This window comes from Bos taurus, chromosome 9 (assembly GCF_002263795.3).
Source record: "Bos taurus isolate L1 Dominette 01449 registration number 42190680 breed Hereford chromosome 9, ARS-UCD2.0, whole genome shotgun sequence".
NCBI classification, from domain to species: Eukaryota; Metazoa; Chordata; class Mammalia; order Artiodactyla; family Bovidae; genus Bos; species Bos taurus.
In genome coordinates this window covers 91,957,364-91,970,308 of record NC_037336.1, presented here as the reverse complement: position 1 = coordinate 91,970,308, position 12,945 = coordinate 91,957,364, and positions in this window count along the sequence as shown.

Below are 12,945 nucleotides of genomic sequence, written 5' to 3'. Positions count from 1 at the left end.
GGCCCCAGGTCTTATAAATGAACAAAAATAGAACAGGCATGGTGATTATGAAAGAACCCTAACCTGCTATTAAGTACATTGATCACATAAAAATACAGCTCTAACTTGCCATAAATTTGACCAAAAGTTAATGTATCTATAATGGATATTAAACATGTAATTAACAATAATTTTATTTGCTGTCCTTGACTTCAGAAAAACTTTCTAGGGAGCTTTAGGGTGAGCTGAGCCTCCTTACAAAGCCAGCTGGTGAGCACGAACTTGAGCAGGGCGCAGTGTTGGCCTTGGGTGGGGTTCCATTTTACACTCATAAGTGAACTGAGAAGATGCTAATTAAATTTGTAGGGGATGTTCCACAACTTTCAAATCTTGGTTAAAGTTAATAAGGATCTGGAAAAGTGGACAGATCTCAACAGAGATTCAGTAGGGATTTATGATGAGATTGTCAGCTCAAAGAAGAACAAACCACCTATTATCAAAGAAGTATTACCTGAGTGCTCATCAAGCTAAGGAATATACGACTGTGGGTAAGAGGTTTAAAAGTAGTAACCGGGCTGATCATAGAGAAATTCAATACCCTAAGTTAACAGACACAAATAAACATGAAATAGGCACATGTGACATGTATAACACACAGACACTAAGTAGGCAATAAAAGCAGTAACGCTAAGGTTTGAGGGTCCCCCAGCCCCTCTGCTGACTACGGCAGAGCACATAGCCCTGTGGTGTCACCCACCGTGAGTCACTTTCTGTTGAGTTTCAGGGCTGTCTTCCTGCTCGGCTGAGTATCTTCATGTGTTCTTATGTGTTCCCATTTTCTACCTAGCTGACCTATAGTAAGCACTCATTCAATGTTTGTTGAAAGAGAGGACAAATTAACGCTGTTTTTCAGTCTGAAGCACCTGAGTAGGAGTCAACACCCCTGCGTTCTAAAACCCATTCCACCACTCACTGCATAAGTTCCAGTGAGGCGTCCCTCAGCTTTTGAAAACAAAGGACCACATTTATCACTCCTTCCCACGTTAGGATCATGCCACAAAAATATACTGGGCTGCCAAACCCCCTTCATTAGGCAATCCTGTGCAGTTTTCCTTTGAGGCAACCAGTGTTAACACGCTAAGTCGATACAATTAAGAGCTGAAAATTACATTTTTATAGTCTAAACAATTTATCATTGGTAAATATTCCCCCTTTTAAAGGTGAAAACAGATCCTTGCTACCTCTACATTACTGTATTCAGTCTCCAAGGTGAAAGCAGTCTGAAACCTATCTATGGGGCCTTCTCATTCTAACTTGAAATCTGTATTATTAGGGGTTAGGACCTAGGGAAGAAAAGGCCGGGAACTGTCGACAGTCTACATCCAAGCATATGTAATTATGGATGATTATTTGTGAAATAGAGGAAAAGTGAACACAGGGAAAGAAAATATGAAAGGAATTTTCTATTTTAGTAAGAGTAAGAGGGATGTGAACTCCGGGAGTTGGTGATGGACAGGGAGGCCTAGCGTGTTGTGATTCATGGGGTCGCAAAGAGTCGGACATGACTGGGCGACTGATATGATCTGATCTGATCTGATCTGAAGAGGGATGTGCATTTTTAAAGATCTCAACAACAGGTATTTCCATGCACAACACAGAATTACCGGTCGGACACGACTGAGTGACTAAACAGCAAAAATGAATGAATTACATGGTCCTCGAGAAGGGACTTGGAAAACACATGGTTCTGAATCCCATCTCCTCCCTCCAGCCAAAAGGTCAGGAATCCGTTCTATGGCGTTTCTGACGAGAGGATGACAGACCGGAATTTGATGAGTGAGGCTGCAGGGCAATGCCTCCCAATCCACAGGTGGAGAACTACCTGAATCATTAGCCTCCTCCTCAGAAGATGCAGAGGAAGAGAAGCACAGGCAGGAGGCGAAGCAGAGCCACAAGCACCGCCTGCCTTGCTGGGAGAGGCAGGGAGAAGTACTGAAAAGGCCCCCCGGAATCTAGAGGGTAAGGCCTTCGACCACAGCACGTTCTGGGTCATCCCCAGGTGCCATGGAGCTGCTGCAGGACTGGGAGATCTCAGGAAACACACGCTTCCTCACTCTGCCTCAGCTGCCCTGTTCATCCGATGGAGATGGCCCTCGTGCTTCATTCAGCTTGGGTAAAAGGAGGCCATAGGTACTTTGAAAAGTTGAAAAAGGTAGTAAACTGTACTTTCTCAGAAAGGAGTAAAGAGCTCTATATTTGAGATGCTGCTGCTGCTAAGTCGCTTCAGTTGTGTCCAACTCTGTGCGACTCCATAGACGGCAGCCCTGTCCCTGGGATTCTCCAGGCAAGAATACTAGAGTGGGTTGCCATTTCCTTCTCCAATATTTGAGATGAAAGAGCACTTTTGCCTAAAGGCTGAGGTGTGGGTTCCTGGCTGCCTCTTCAGCTCTGTGATGCTCTGACTGCAGGACTGGGGAGGGCAGGTTCTCAAACCCATCACCTCCCCCGTGTTGTTGCTGTGCTTGGAAAGGCAGGCTGGAAATGTGTACCGTTTCCTGATAATAGTGTAAAAAAAAAGAAAAGAAAACAAAAGTTTCCAAATTGTTCTTCCCTTTAAAATACTAAGTGAGAATAAAAGAACTGAAAAAAAGGAAGAAGGAAATAATCGAGGAAAATAAAAAGATGAAGGTATACCGGAACATTTGGAAAAAGAGGAAGGAGGAATAAGAAGAGGAAAGAGGAAGACATCAGACAGAGAAAAAGACATTTATTGAGAAGAAAAAAAGAGAAACTGAGAGCAGATACAGGCCAATTTGAAAAGAAATGGAAGAACGTGTAAAAAAAAACTGACTTTACTGAGCACAGGAATAAAAAGCAATGCCAAACAAAAGGCAAAAGAAAAAAGCACTAAAATGAAAGAGCTATCAGAAAGGAAAAATGTCATGTAGAGATAAAAGAGATTTTTCTTAAATGGGGGTAAAAAAATCCTCCAAGCATTTTTATTTAGTTAGCCAAGGAAGAAAATGAATTCAAGGGGATAGGGAGATAAGAAAAGGAATGACAAGCAGTCGTATAAGAAATTAAATGATATTAAAGAAGAGACCAAGGAAGGAAGGAGACAACAGATTTTGGCAAAAGAGAGACTCTTATATAAGAAATTTTCAACAGCTAAATTATGTTAAAAGCCTTTTGCAAACATCATCTTCAATAAAAAGCATGTATTGAAATCACTTTGAACCTGGCAAACACAGGTAGAGAGAACAGAGAGACCCTTTAAAGAGGAAGCAAGACAAATCGGAAAACAAGAGTAGCTAACCTGAAGTAAAAGCTCCAGGGCACACAAATCAGTCTTTTATCCCATCACCTGACACAGAGAAGGCATTCCAAAAGTCTCTGTGGAATGAATGAATGAACTGAATGAATAAATGAATGAATGGATGGATGAACCTGTGGAGCTTCAGGAGTTTTCAGAAGCCTATGTGTCTATGGCTTCTGATGACAAAAAAACATTCTCTGCTCCCAAATGTCTGTCCCACCCTAATATGGAAACTTCTCTTCCTCCTTTGTCCTACCAGCAAAAATGACAAGATGCCTGTGATCCACAGTCTACTCATCAGGGGGTCATACCAGGCCTATTTCCCATTAGCAGGGGAAAAGGGAAATGGTAAAAGTTTTTAACTTTGCAAAGCATTTCTAGAATAGCTCATTTTAACCCTGGCCAGTTGAGTGAGACAATGATTATCTTTCATTAACATCAACTTTGAGAAGTCTAGTGGTTATTTTAATGATCCCAGAAAAAGAGAACCATATAGGTCATGAGATCAGTTTAGTTCAGTTCAGTCGTTCAGTCATGTCTGACTCTTTTCGACCCTATGAACCACAGCACACCAGGCCTCCCTGTCCATCACCAACTCCCGGAGTTTACCCAAACTCATGTTCATCAAGTCGGTGATGCCACCCAACCATCTCATCCTCTGTTGTCCCCTTCTCCTCCTGCCCTCAATCTTTCCCAGCATCAGGGTCTTTTCAAATGAGTCAGCTCTTCACATCAGGTGGCCAAAGTATTGGAGTTTCAGCTTCAGCATCAGTCCTTCCAAAGAACACCTAGGACTGATCTCCTTTAGGATGGACTGGTTGGATCTCCTTGCTGTCCAAAGGACTCTCAAGAGTCTTCAACACTACAGTTCAAAGCACCAATTCTTCAGCACTCAGCTTTCTTTACAATTCAAATTTCACATCCATACATGACCACTGGAAAAACCATAGCCTTGACTAGATGGACCTTTGTTGGCAAAGTAATGTCTCTGCTTTTTAATATGCTGTCTAAGTTGGTCATAACTTTTCTTCCAAGGAGCAAGCATCTTTTAATTTCCTGACTGCAGTCAGCATCTGCAGTGGAGCCCCAAAAAATAAAGTCAGCCACTGTTTCCCCATCTATTTGCCATGAAGTGATAGGACCGGATGCCATGATCTTAGTTTTCTGAATGTTGAGCTTTAAGTCAAATTTTTCACTCTTCTCTTTCACTTTCATCAAGAGGCTCTTTAGTTCTTCACTTTCTGCCATAAAGGTGGTGTGTCATCTGCACATCTGAGGTTATCGATATTTCTCCCAGCAATCCTGATTCCAGCTTGTGCTTCTTCCAGCCCAGCATTTCTCATGATGTACTCTGCATATAAGTTAAATAAGCAGGGTGACAATATACAGCCTTGACATACTCCTTTTCCTATTTGGAACCAGTCTGTTGTTCCATATCCAGTTCTAACTGTTGCTTCCTGATAAGAAGAGTTAAATCATAACATCTTATGACACCTAAATGAGAGAGATTTCAGAACCACTGTGGATGGAGACAATTTAGCTTCACTCAGGATGTCTTTGAAAAAGTAAGACATTAGTTGGGTTTTAAAATTTGAAAAAAAAACAAACAGGGCTTGAGGACATTAGACTAGGGAATGGAAAACACACACGCATGTGCACACACAATCACACTTAAAGTAGAATTCTAATGCCACTTAAGTGGCCTTTTGAATGAGGACCCCAAAACTCCATTCATTTCAACTGTTTTCATAATGAAATCTACTTCCTATCTAACAAAGCCTACTACTAAATTTAAAGGCTTTTGTTCTTTTAAGGGTTACCCTTTATAAGGCAAATATTGTGATAAACCTAGAAATAAACCTAGACACTAGGCAATAATTTAAAATGATGCATATCAGTCTCAAAGTTGAAATTATACAACTGCAAAGGATAGTTACAAATAGAGTTTGTATTGCAGGAAGTAATCCTAAGACCTGGGGAATTTTCCATCATTTACTCGAGAGCCAGAAAAGCAAGGCCAAGAAGTATGGCCAGGCTTCAGAAGAGCAAATCAGAACTAGACAAATATGTTTTTTATGTCAGCCCAGAGATTTTCAAGTTGCGTATTAAGTATAGCATTTTTAAATAAATGTATTCAAAATCATGACATGGTTGGACTTCCCTGGCAGTCCAGTGGTTAAGACTCTGAGCTTCCAAAGCAGGGGGTGCAGGTTTAATCCCTGGTCTTGGAACTAAAACCTCACATGCCACACAGTGCAGCCAAAAAAAAAAAAGAAGTGAAAAATAAAAATAAATAAATAAAATTATGGCATAGTAAGCTGTCTTTGGGGGCTTCCCAGGTGGCGCTAGTGGTAAAGAATCCACATTCTAACGCAGGAGATGTAAGAAATGCTGGTTCAATCCCTGAGTTGGGAAGACCCCCTGGAGAAGGGCATGGCAACCCAATCCAGTCTTCTTGCCTGAAGAATCCCATGGACAGGGGAGCCTGGAGAGCTACAGTCCATAGGGTCACACAGAATTGGACACGATTGAAGCAATGGCACACATGCACACATACAGTCTATGTTCATTTTAAATGGCCAAGAAATCCATTAGATAAGTACCATAGACTTGTCCTTTTAAAAATATATATTAAATTGGGAAATATTTTAAATAGGACTTTAAAGAGTTGTTCACACTAATGGTGTTAATTATTGAAGGTGTCATGTATACTATCAAGTTTCTTCTTTGTTTGAGAATAAAGGGTTTCCTTTCACATCTGCTTTCTTCAGATCTGAAGAATTCCAGTTGTTGAGAGAGCTAGTGGTGTACTGTTACTATCCTAACTTTAAAACGTGAAAATATTAATATTAGTTTCTAAAGTGAATACAATTATTTAATTTATATAATATGACTCATTTTCTAAGCTTGTGCTACTGGAAATGGATATTATTATTCTCTTCAATCGAGCAGAGTTTGAGTTCAGATTCACATACAAATCAGGGTCACAGACTCACAAGTGAAGATGGTTTATATAAGAAAAGAATAATAGAATGTCTTGTAATTGGAAGGAATCTTGGTAATCATCGAAGGTGCTTAATAAATATGTCAATTGGAAAATGTTACTTACAATGAAAAAAATGAATTTTGAAAAACACTGTCAGCTATATGTGAATCCATCTTAAGCATTGGCTATTTTCATCAATTCCTATTTAAATGGTCAAACTGGGTTTTTGTTGTTGTGTTGCTGTGTAAGATAAAGCGGAACTAGGCGATAACGTGTTCAAGAGTCTGAATGAATTTTTGCTGTTGAATCCATTGCTAGAAATCACTCTTCAGTGATTTGAGGAGACTTTTAATGAGACCTATGAGGATAAAAGATCAGAAGATGATCATAAAAAAGTGATTCTGCAAATGGAATGCAGTTAGGCTGAAATGGACCAGAAACACTGATCCACTGACCTACCTGAGAAGTAAAACATTCCATGCAACAGAGTGGATCCTTTCTCATCAACTGTTTAAGAGCTCCTTAGGGCACTCTGTTGTCTCTCAGTCACCTGGTCATGTTTGACTCTTTGCTACCCCAGGGACTGCAGCACGCCAGGCTTCCCTGTCCTTCACTGTCTCCTGGAGTTTACTCAAACTCATGTTCATCGAGTCGGTGATGTCATCCAACTATCTCAACTTCTGTCGCCCCCTTCTCCTGCTGCCTTCAGTCTTTCCCAGCATCAGGGTCTTTTCCAATGAGTCGGCTCTTCAAATTAGGTGGCCAAAGTATTGGAGCTTCAGGTTCAGTCTTTCCAGTGAATATTCAGGACTGATTTCCTTTAGAATTGACTGGTTTGATCTCTTTGCAGTCCAAGGGACTTTCAAGAGTCCTCTCCAGCACCATAATTTGAAAGCATCAATACTTTGGCGCTCAGCCTTCTTTATGGCACTCTTCAATGCTACATAAAAAGTGTTTTTCAAAGAAATCCTGGTGTATTAGAAGGTTGTAAGTGAGGAGCTAACTCTCAAAAGCGATTTTGGTTATAGAAGATCACCATAGTATTGAGGGAAAAGTGCCACAGATCATAGGAAAAGGTCCTCAGATCGCTTTCCCTGGTGAAAGTCACTCATTCACTCATTCTTTCGGCTAATGTAACACATATTTATGGTGACGCCAAGGGATTTGTTAGGCAATACTTATGCCTTCATGATCATTCTATCTTTGTTTTTCATTGAAACAGAAATAAGTAAGTTGGAACAGTCACCCCATACTGGGAAGCCAAACTGTATTTATTTATATTATTTTATCATTTTTGGCCTAGTTGGCCATGTCTGCTTCCTATTTGGGTAGTGACTGGAACACATTGACAGATGTGGAAGTATGATTCAAAGCTCAACCAGGGCAATTTTTCCAAAATATAATTGAAGACTGCATTCAAGCCCAGCATATACATAGACACCTGCTTTATTTGCATAGCCCAAGCTTGCAGGAAGTTTTAATCAATCATTTTCTGCATGTAGAATTATCCATCCAGAAAACCATTACTTATTTCACCGGAAAAAAAAAACTGTTTTTCTTTGCTGCTGCATTAGTCTTATCCTACCTCCCTCCCCTCCACCAGCAGAAAGAAAAGAAAAAAAAGTTTATGTCAAAATATATGGATTAATGTTCCAGCTTATAAACAATCTTGGTTTATTTTCAAATCTCCAAAAGGTAGATTCTGCCACTTCTTTTGCCAATAAGCATGAAAATTCTATCTTCTGTCACATACCTTTTCAATTATATTTACTGAATGTTTCTCATTGTGCCAGGTGCTAGGAAACTAGTAAACAAAAGGCGACAAATTTTGATTAAATAATCATAAAAAGCATGAATTACAAAACCTGATAGCTGTAGAAGGTGCTGCATGAAAGGATGAAACAGGGGAATCTTATATAATCGCAGGACTGAGGTGGTGATGGGTCAGGAAAGAAGCACTATTTGAACTGAGAGTTTAGTAAATGGACATTGTTGTTGTTTAGTCGCTAAAGTAGTGTCCAACTCTTTTGCAACCCCATAGACTGTAGCCCACCAGGCTCCTCTATCCATGAGATTTCCCAGGCAAAAACATGAGCTGCCATTTCCCTTTCAGGGGGTCTTCCCAACCCAGCAGAATTTGGGAGGGAGGGTCAAGAGGGAGAGGAGAAAGTTACAGGCAAATAAAAACATGTGCAAAGGCCCTGGAGCAAGAGAGAGTGCACATTGAAGAACCGAAAGGCCTGAGAGAGTGTACCACGGAAAAAGAGTGAGAGGGTCAGATTACCAGAGGCTGGAGGGAGCTGGACCCAACGTATGTGTGTCTGTGCAGACCTCCTAAGAAGTTTGATCTTCAAAAGCAACTGTAAGCCATTCAGTTTTCCAGATTCACATTTTTAATAGCTCGTCCTGTGTACAGTGAATTAGAGTGAGGACACCTTTCAGATCTGTTGACCTGAAACGGGTGACAGGAGTAGCTACTATAAGGGTACCAGTGAGTTAGAGAGGAGTGTATGCATTCCGGAGACATTCAGAAGGTAAAACCTACAAGAACTGGTTTTGTTAAACAAATACATGAATGTATTAATGAATCAGTCCTCAAAATAGTTCACATTTATTTACTCTTCCTACTTGCCACATTGACTGAATTTTAAAAACTTCTCTATACAAATGGTAATTTTTAAAAAGAGAAGGAAAAAGTACATCCAATATTAGTGTTTTATGAAAAAAAGGCATGAGTCTTTATATCTTATGAGCCTTATTTCAGGTTACAAATAGTCTTTAATTCAGTTATTTTTTCCCTTTGAATATTTTTGCTAGAGACTTTCCCAAGTTTCTAATTTATTCCCTACACTTATTAATATGTAAATGTTAACAGCCTTCAATTTATAATCCAAGCTACAGATCACTCTTTTTTAAAGTGTGTTCCCCAGAATCAGCCTTTGTAGAAATAATAGCTCTTACTTTTTTAAAGAAAGTAATTTATTTTTAATTGTTTTTGACTGTGCTGGGTCTTTATTGTTGTCCAAGGACTTAGTTGCTTGGGATGTGGGATTTTCCCTAAACAGGGATTGAACTTGTGTCCTCAGCGTTGCACAAGAATCCTGTGTCCCCAGATTCTTAACCACTGAACCATGAGGAAAGCCCAGTTTTTACTTTAAATACATATTTTTTAGTAAATAAACAATGGTTAAGCAATATTCAACACGTTTCTCTACTGAAAGCCTTTTCAGAGTCTTTTATATGCCAATAGGCATTATGAAAATATTGAAGGCATAGAAGAGGGCAGCAGGAGGATGAGATGGTTGGATGGCATTGCCAATTCAATGGACATGAACTTTGGTGAATTCTGGGAGATGATGAGGGACAGGGAAGCCTGGCATGCTGCAGTCCATGGGGTCACAAAGAATCGGACATGATTTAGCAACTGAACAACAAAAATCCATTATGAATTTCAAAGACAGAAATAGGTAACACATCCCATCTCATGCGTCCATGGAATGCCTTCCTTGAACATCTCAGAGATTCCACAAGAACTTTTGGGTAAAGAACCATACACATATTGACTCAGTTCCTTGAACAGGGTTTGGCATGAAACCCTCATGGCAGAAAGCGAAGAACTAAAGAGCCTCTTGATGAAAGTGAAAGAGGAGAGTGAAAAAGTTGGCTTGAGGCTTAACATTCAGAAAATTAAGATAATGGCATCTATTCCCATCACTGCATGGCAAATAGATGGGGAGACAGCAGAATCAATGTCAGACTATATTTTTGGGGGGCTCCAAAATCACTGCAGATGGTGACTGCAGCCATGAAATTAAAAGACACTTGGTCCTTGGAAGAAAAGCTATGACCAACCTAGACAGCATATTCAAAAGCAGAGACATTACATTGCCAACAAAGGTCCGTCTAGTCAAAGCTATGGTTTTTCCAGTAGTCATGTATGGGTGTGAGAGTTGGACTGTGAAGAAAGCTGAGTGCTGAAGAATTGATGCTTTTGAACTGTGGTGTTGGAGAAGACTCTTGAGAGTCCCTTGGACTGCAAGGAGATCCAACCAATCCATCCTAAAGGAAGTCAGTCCTGAATATTCATTGGAATGACTGATGCTGAAGCTGAAACTCCAATCCTTTGGCCACCTAATGCGAAGAATTGACTCCTTGGAAAAGACCATGATGGTGGGAAATATTGAAGGCAGGAGGAGAAGGGGACGACAGAGGATGAGATGGTTGGATGGCATCACCGACTCAATGGACATGAGTCTGAGTAAACTCCAAGAGTTGACGATGGACAGGGAGGCCTGGCGTGCTGCTGTCCATGGGGTCACAAAGAGTCAGACACGACTGAGTGACTAAACTGAACTGAACTGAAGTCTTTATACTTTGTTTAATAAATTAAGATGTAGATTAAGACTTCAAAAATCGAAGTCTCAGAGGAGAGGGGTTTGTCAAATATGCCAGGCATCCACTGAGGGCAGCATTAGAACAGCTTCTTGGTGCTCAGCTTGCAGCCAACTCATTGACATGAAGTATTCCATTTCTTGAGAAGCTAAAATTCTATATTTCTGTATGAAGTTTCATATTTTAAAAAAATTTAATGCCACCTGTCAAGCAGAACATATAGGTAACCAGTTTTCAACTTCAGAGGCATTCTAGTACAGATGACATTACTCCACTTTCAAACAAAATTGCTGTGAGCAGTCAGGACAAAGGACGCTAATGGAGCAAACAAGGATCCTCCTGTGAAATCCATAAATGCTTTCCTCCCTTTGAAGGAACCCACAGTGTCCATCTGAGGAACATTAACTCCTTCATTGCCTGGAGGCATCATCAGAAGCCCCAAAATAGATCACATACCAAATGATACTGTTGGACTCTGAAAGAAAGGATTCTTTCATTTAAATAAGCACATTTTCTCCCTATTTAGGAAATACCAGGTCATTTAGGAATCAACAGCAATAGAAGAACAATCCCATTTGAGAAAACACATTATTGCACCAGAGGCAACACTTAGAACAGCATAGTCAGGCCAGAGTTTAATTACAGGTGGGTTGTTGGCCTGTTTTAACTAAAACAAGTAATGTCAATACTTAAAAGACAGTCAATTCTCAGGTGTTTAGGATCTGATTCACCATTTTATTGGTTATTCAACCCCAAATTTTGTCCTTTCTTGCTTAGAAATATGTGTCTATTTCAGTACTAATGTGCTGGGCTTAGTTGCTCTTTGCAACCCCATAGACTGTAGCCAACCAGGCTCCTCTGTCCATGGGGATTCTCCAGACAAGGAGTGGGTTGCCAAGCCCTCCTTCTAGGGAATCTTCCCAACCCAGGGATTGAACCCAGGTCTCCTGCATTGCAGGTGGATTCTTTACCATCTGAACCACCAGATGCTGGCAAATGCAGACTTATCAAGTTTATATATCTTAAGTTGAGCTAAAAATACACACACATACAGAATATATACAGCTTCAGATATTCTGTGGAGTTTTTTTTTTTTCTTATTTGTATTATTGCAGTAATGAGTGCTTTATTGCTTATCTTTTGCTTAAAGTTCTGTTTCTATATCTTTTTTAATCTGAGTCCAACATGAATAGTTGGGGAAATTTATAGCACTAGCATATTTCTATTTTGTAAAAAATCAATTGTATTTTTAAATGAAGTGTTAACTTGAAAAAATGAGATTTTTTTTACTGTTAATGGAACTGTATATGTAATAACACCTTTCTAATCAGAAGATAACTTGTTTCGTGACCTCAACAATCTAAAACATACCCAAGAAAATGAAATTGAACTAATAAGTCTATTAGAGCCAAAACAGATGACAACAAAAAATAATACCAGCACCTCAAGTTGCCAGAGAGGATTTTCTTTAAATCATTTTGAAATACCTTCATAAATATAATCTCATTTGGTTATTTTTAACAATACTGCAAGAAAAGAAAGGCTTGGCAATATTATCCATATTTTTCAGATGAGAAATGAAGGGTTACCATATAAGATTTTGTCCAAATCGGGACAGTGATTGGGGCCTTGTTGATAATGATGGCAGGACAGCAACATAAACTGGGATGACCCTAGGCACACTGGGACCTGCGGTCACCCTGGAAACATGAGGGCACAAAGCCGTGTTCCTAAGTGCACAAGTCCCTCAGTCCTTCTCTTAGAGTTTATTTGCTCCCTGGAATAGCTGTTGCGCCTCCCCCAAGAGGCAAGACGCTACCTGCAGCTGACAGGTGAACCATACAGATTCAGCCTAGAAGGGCAGGGCTGACCGGGGCCGATGGTCACATGAGCCAATGGCTCAGACGGTAAAGAATCTGCCTGCAATGCAGGAGTGAAAGTGAAAGTCGCTCAGTCGTGTCTGACTTTGCGACTCCATGGACTATACAGTTGGTCCATGAATTCTCCAGGCCAGAATACTGGAGAGGGTAGCCTTTCCCTTCTCCAGGGGATCTTCCTAACCTAGGGATCAAACCCAGGTCTCCCACATTGCATGGAAGATTCTTTATCAGCCACAAGGGAAGCCCGAGAATGCTGTAATAGGTAGCCTATCCCTTCTCCAGGGGATCTTCCCGACCCAGGAATTGAACCAGGGTATCCTTTACCAACTGAGCTATCAGGGAAGCCCACAATGCAGGAGAACTAGGTTCTATCTAGGTTATTGCCTGGAGAC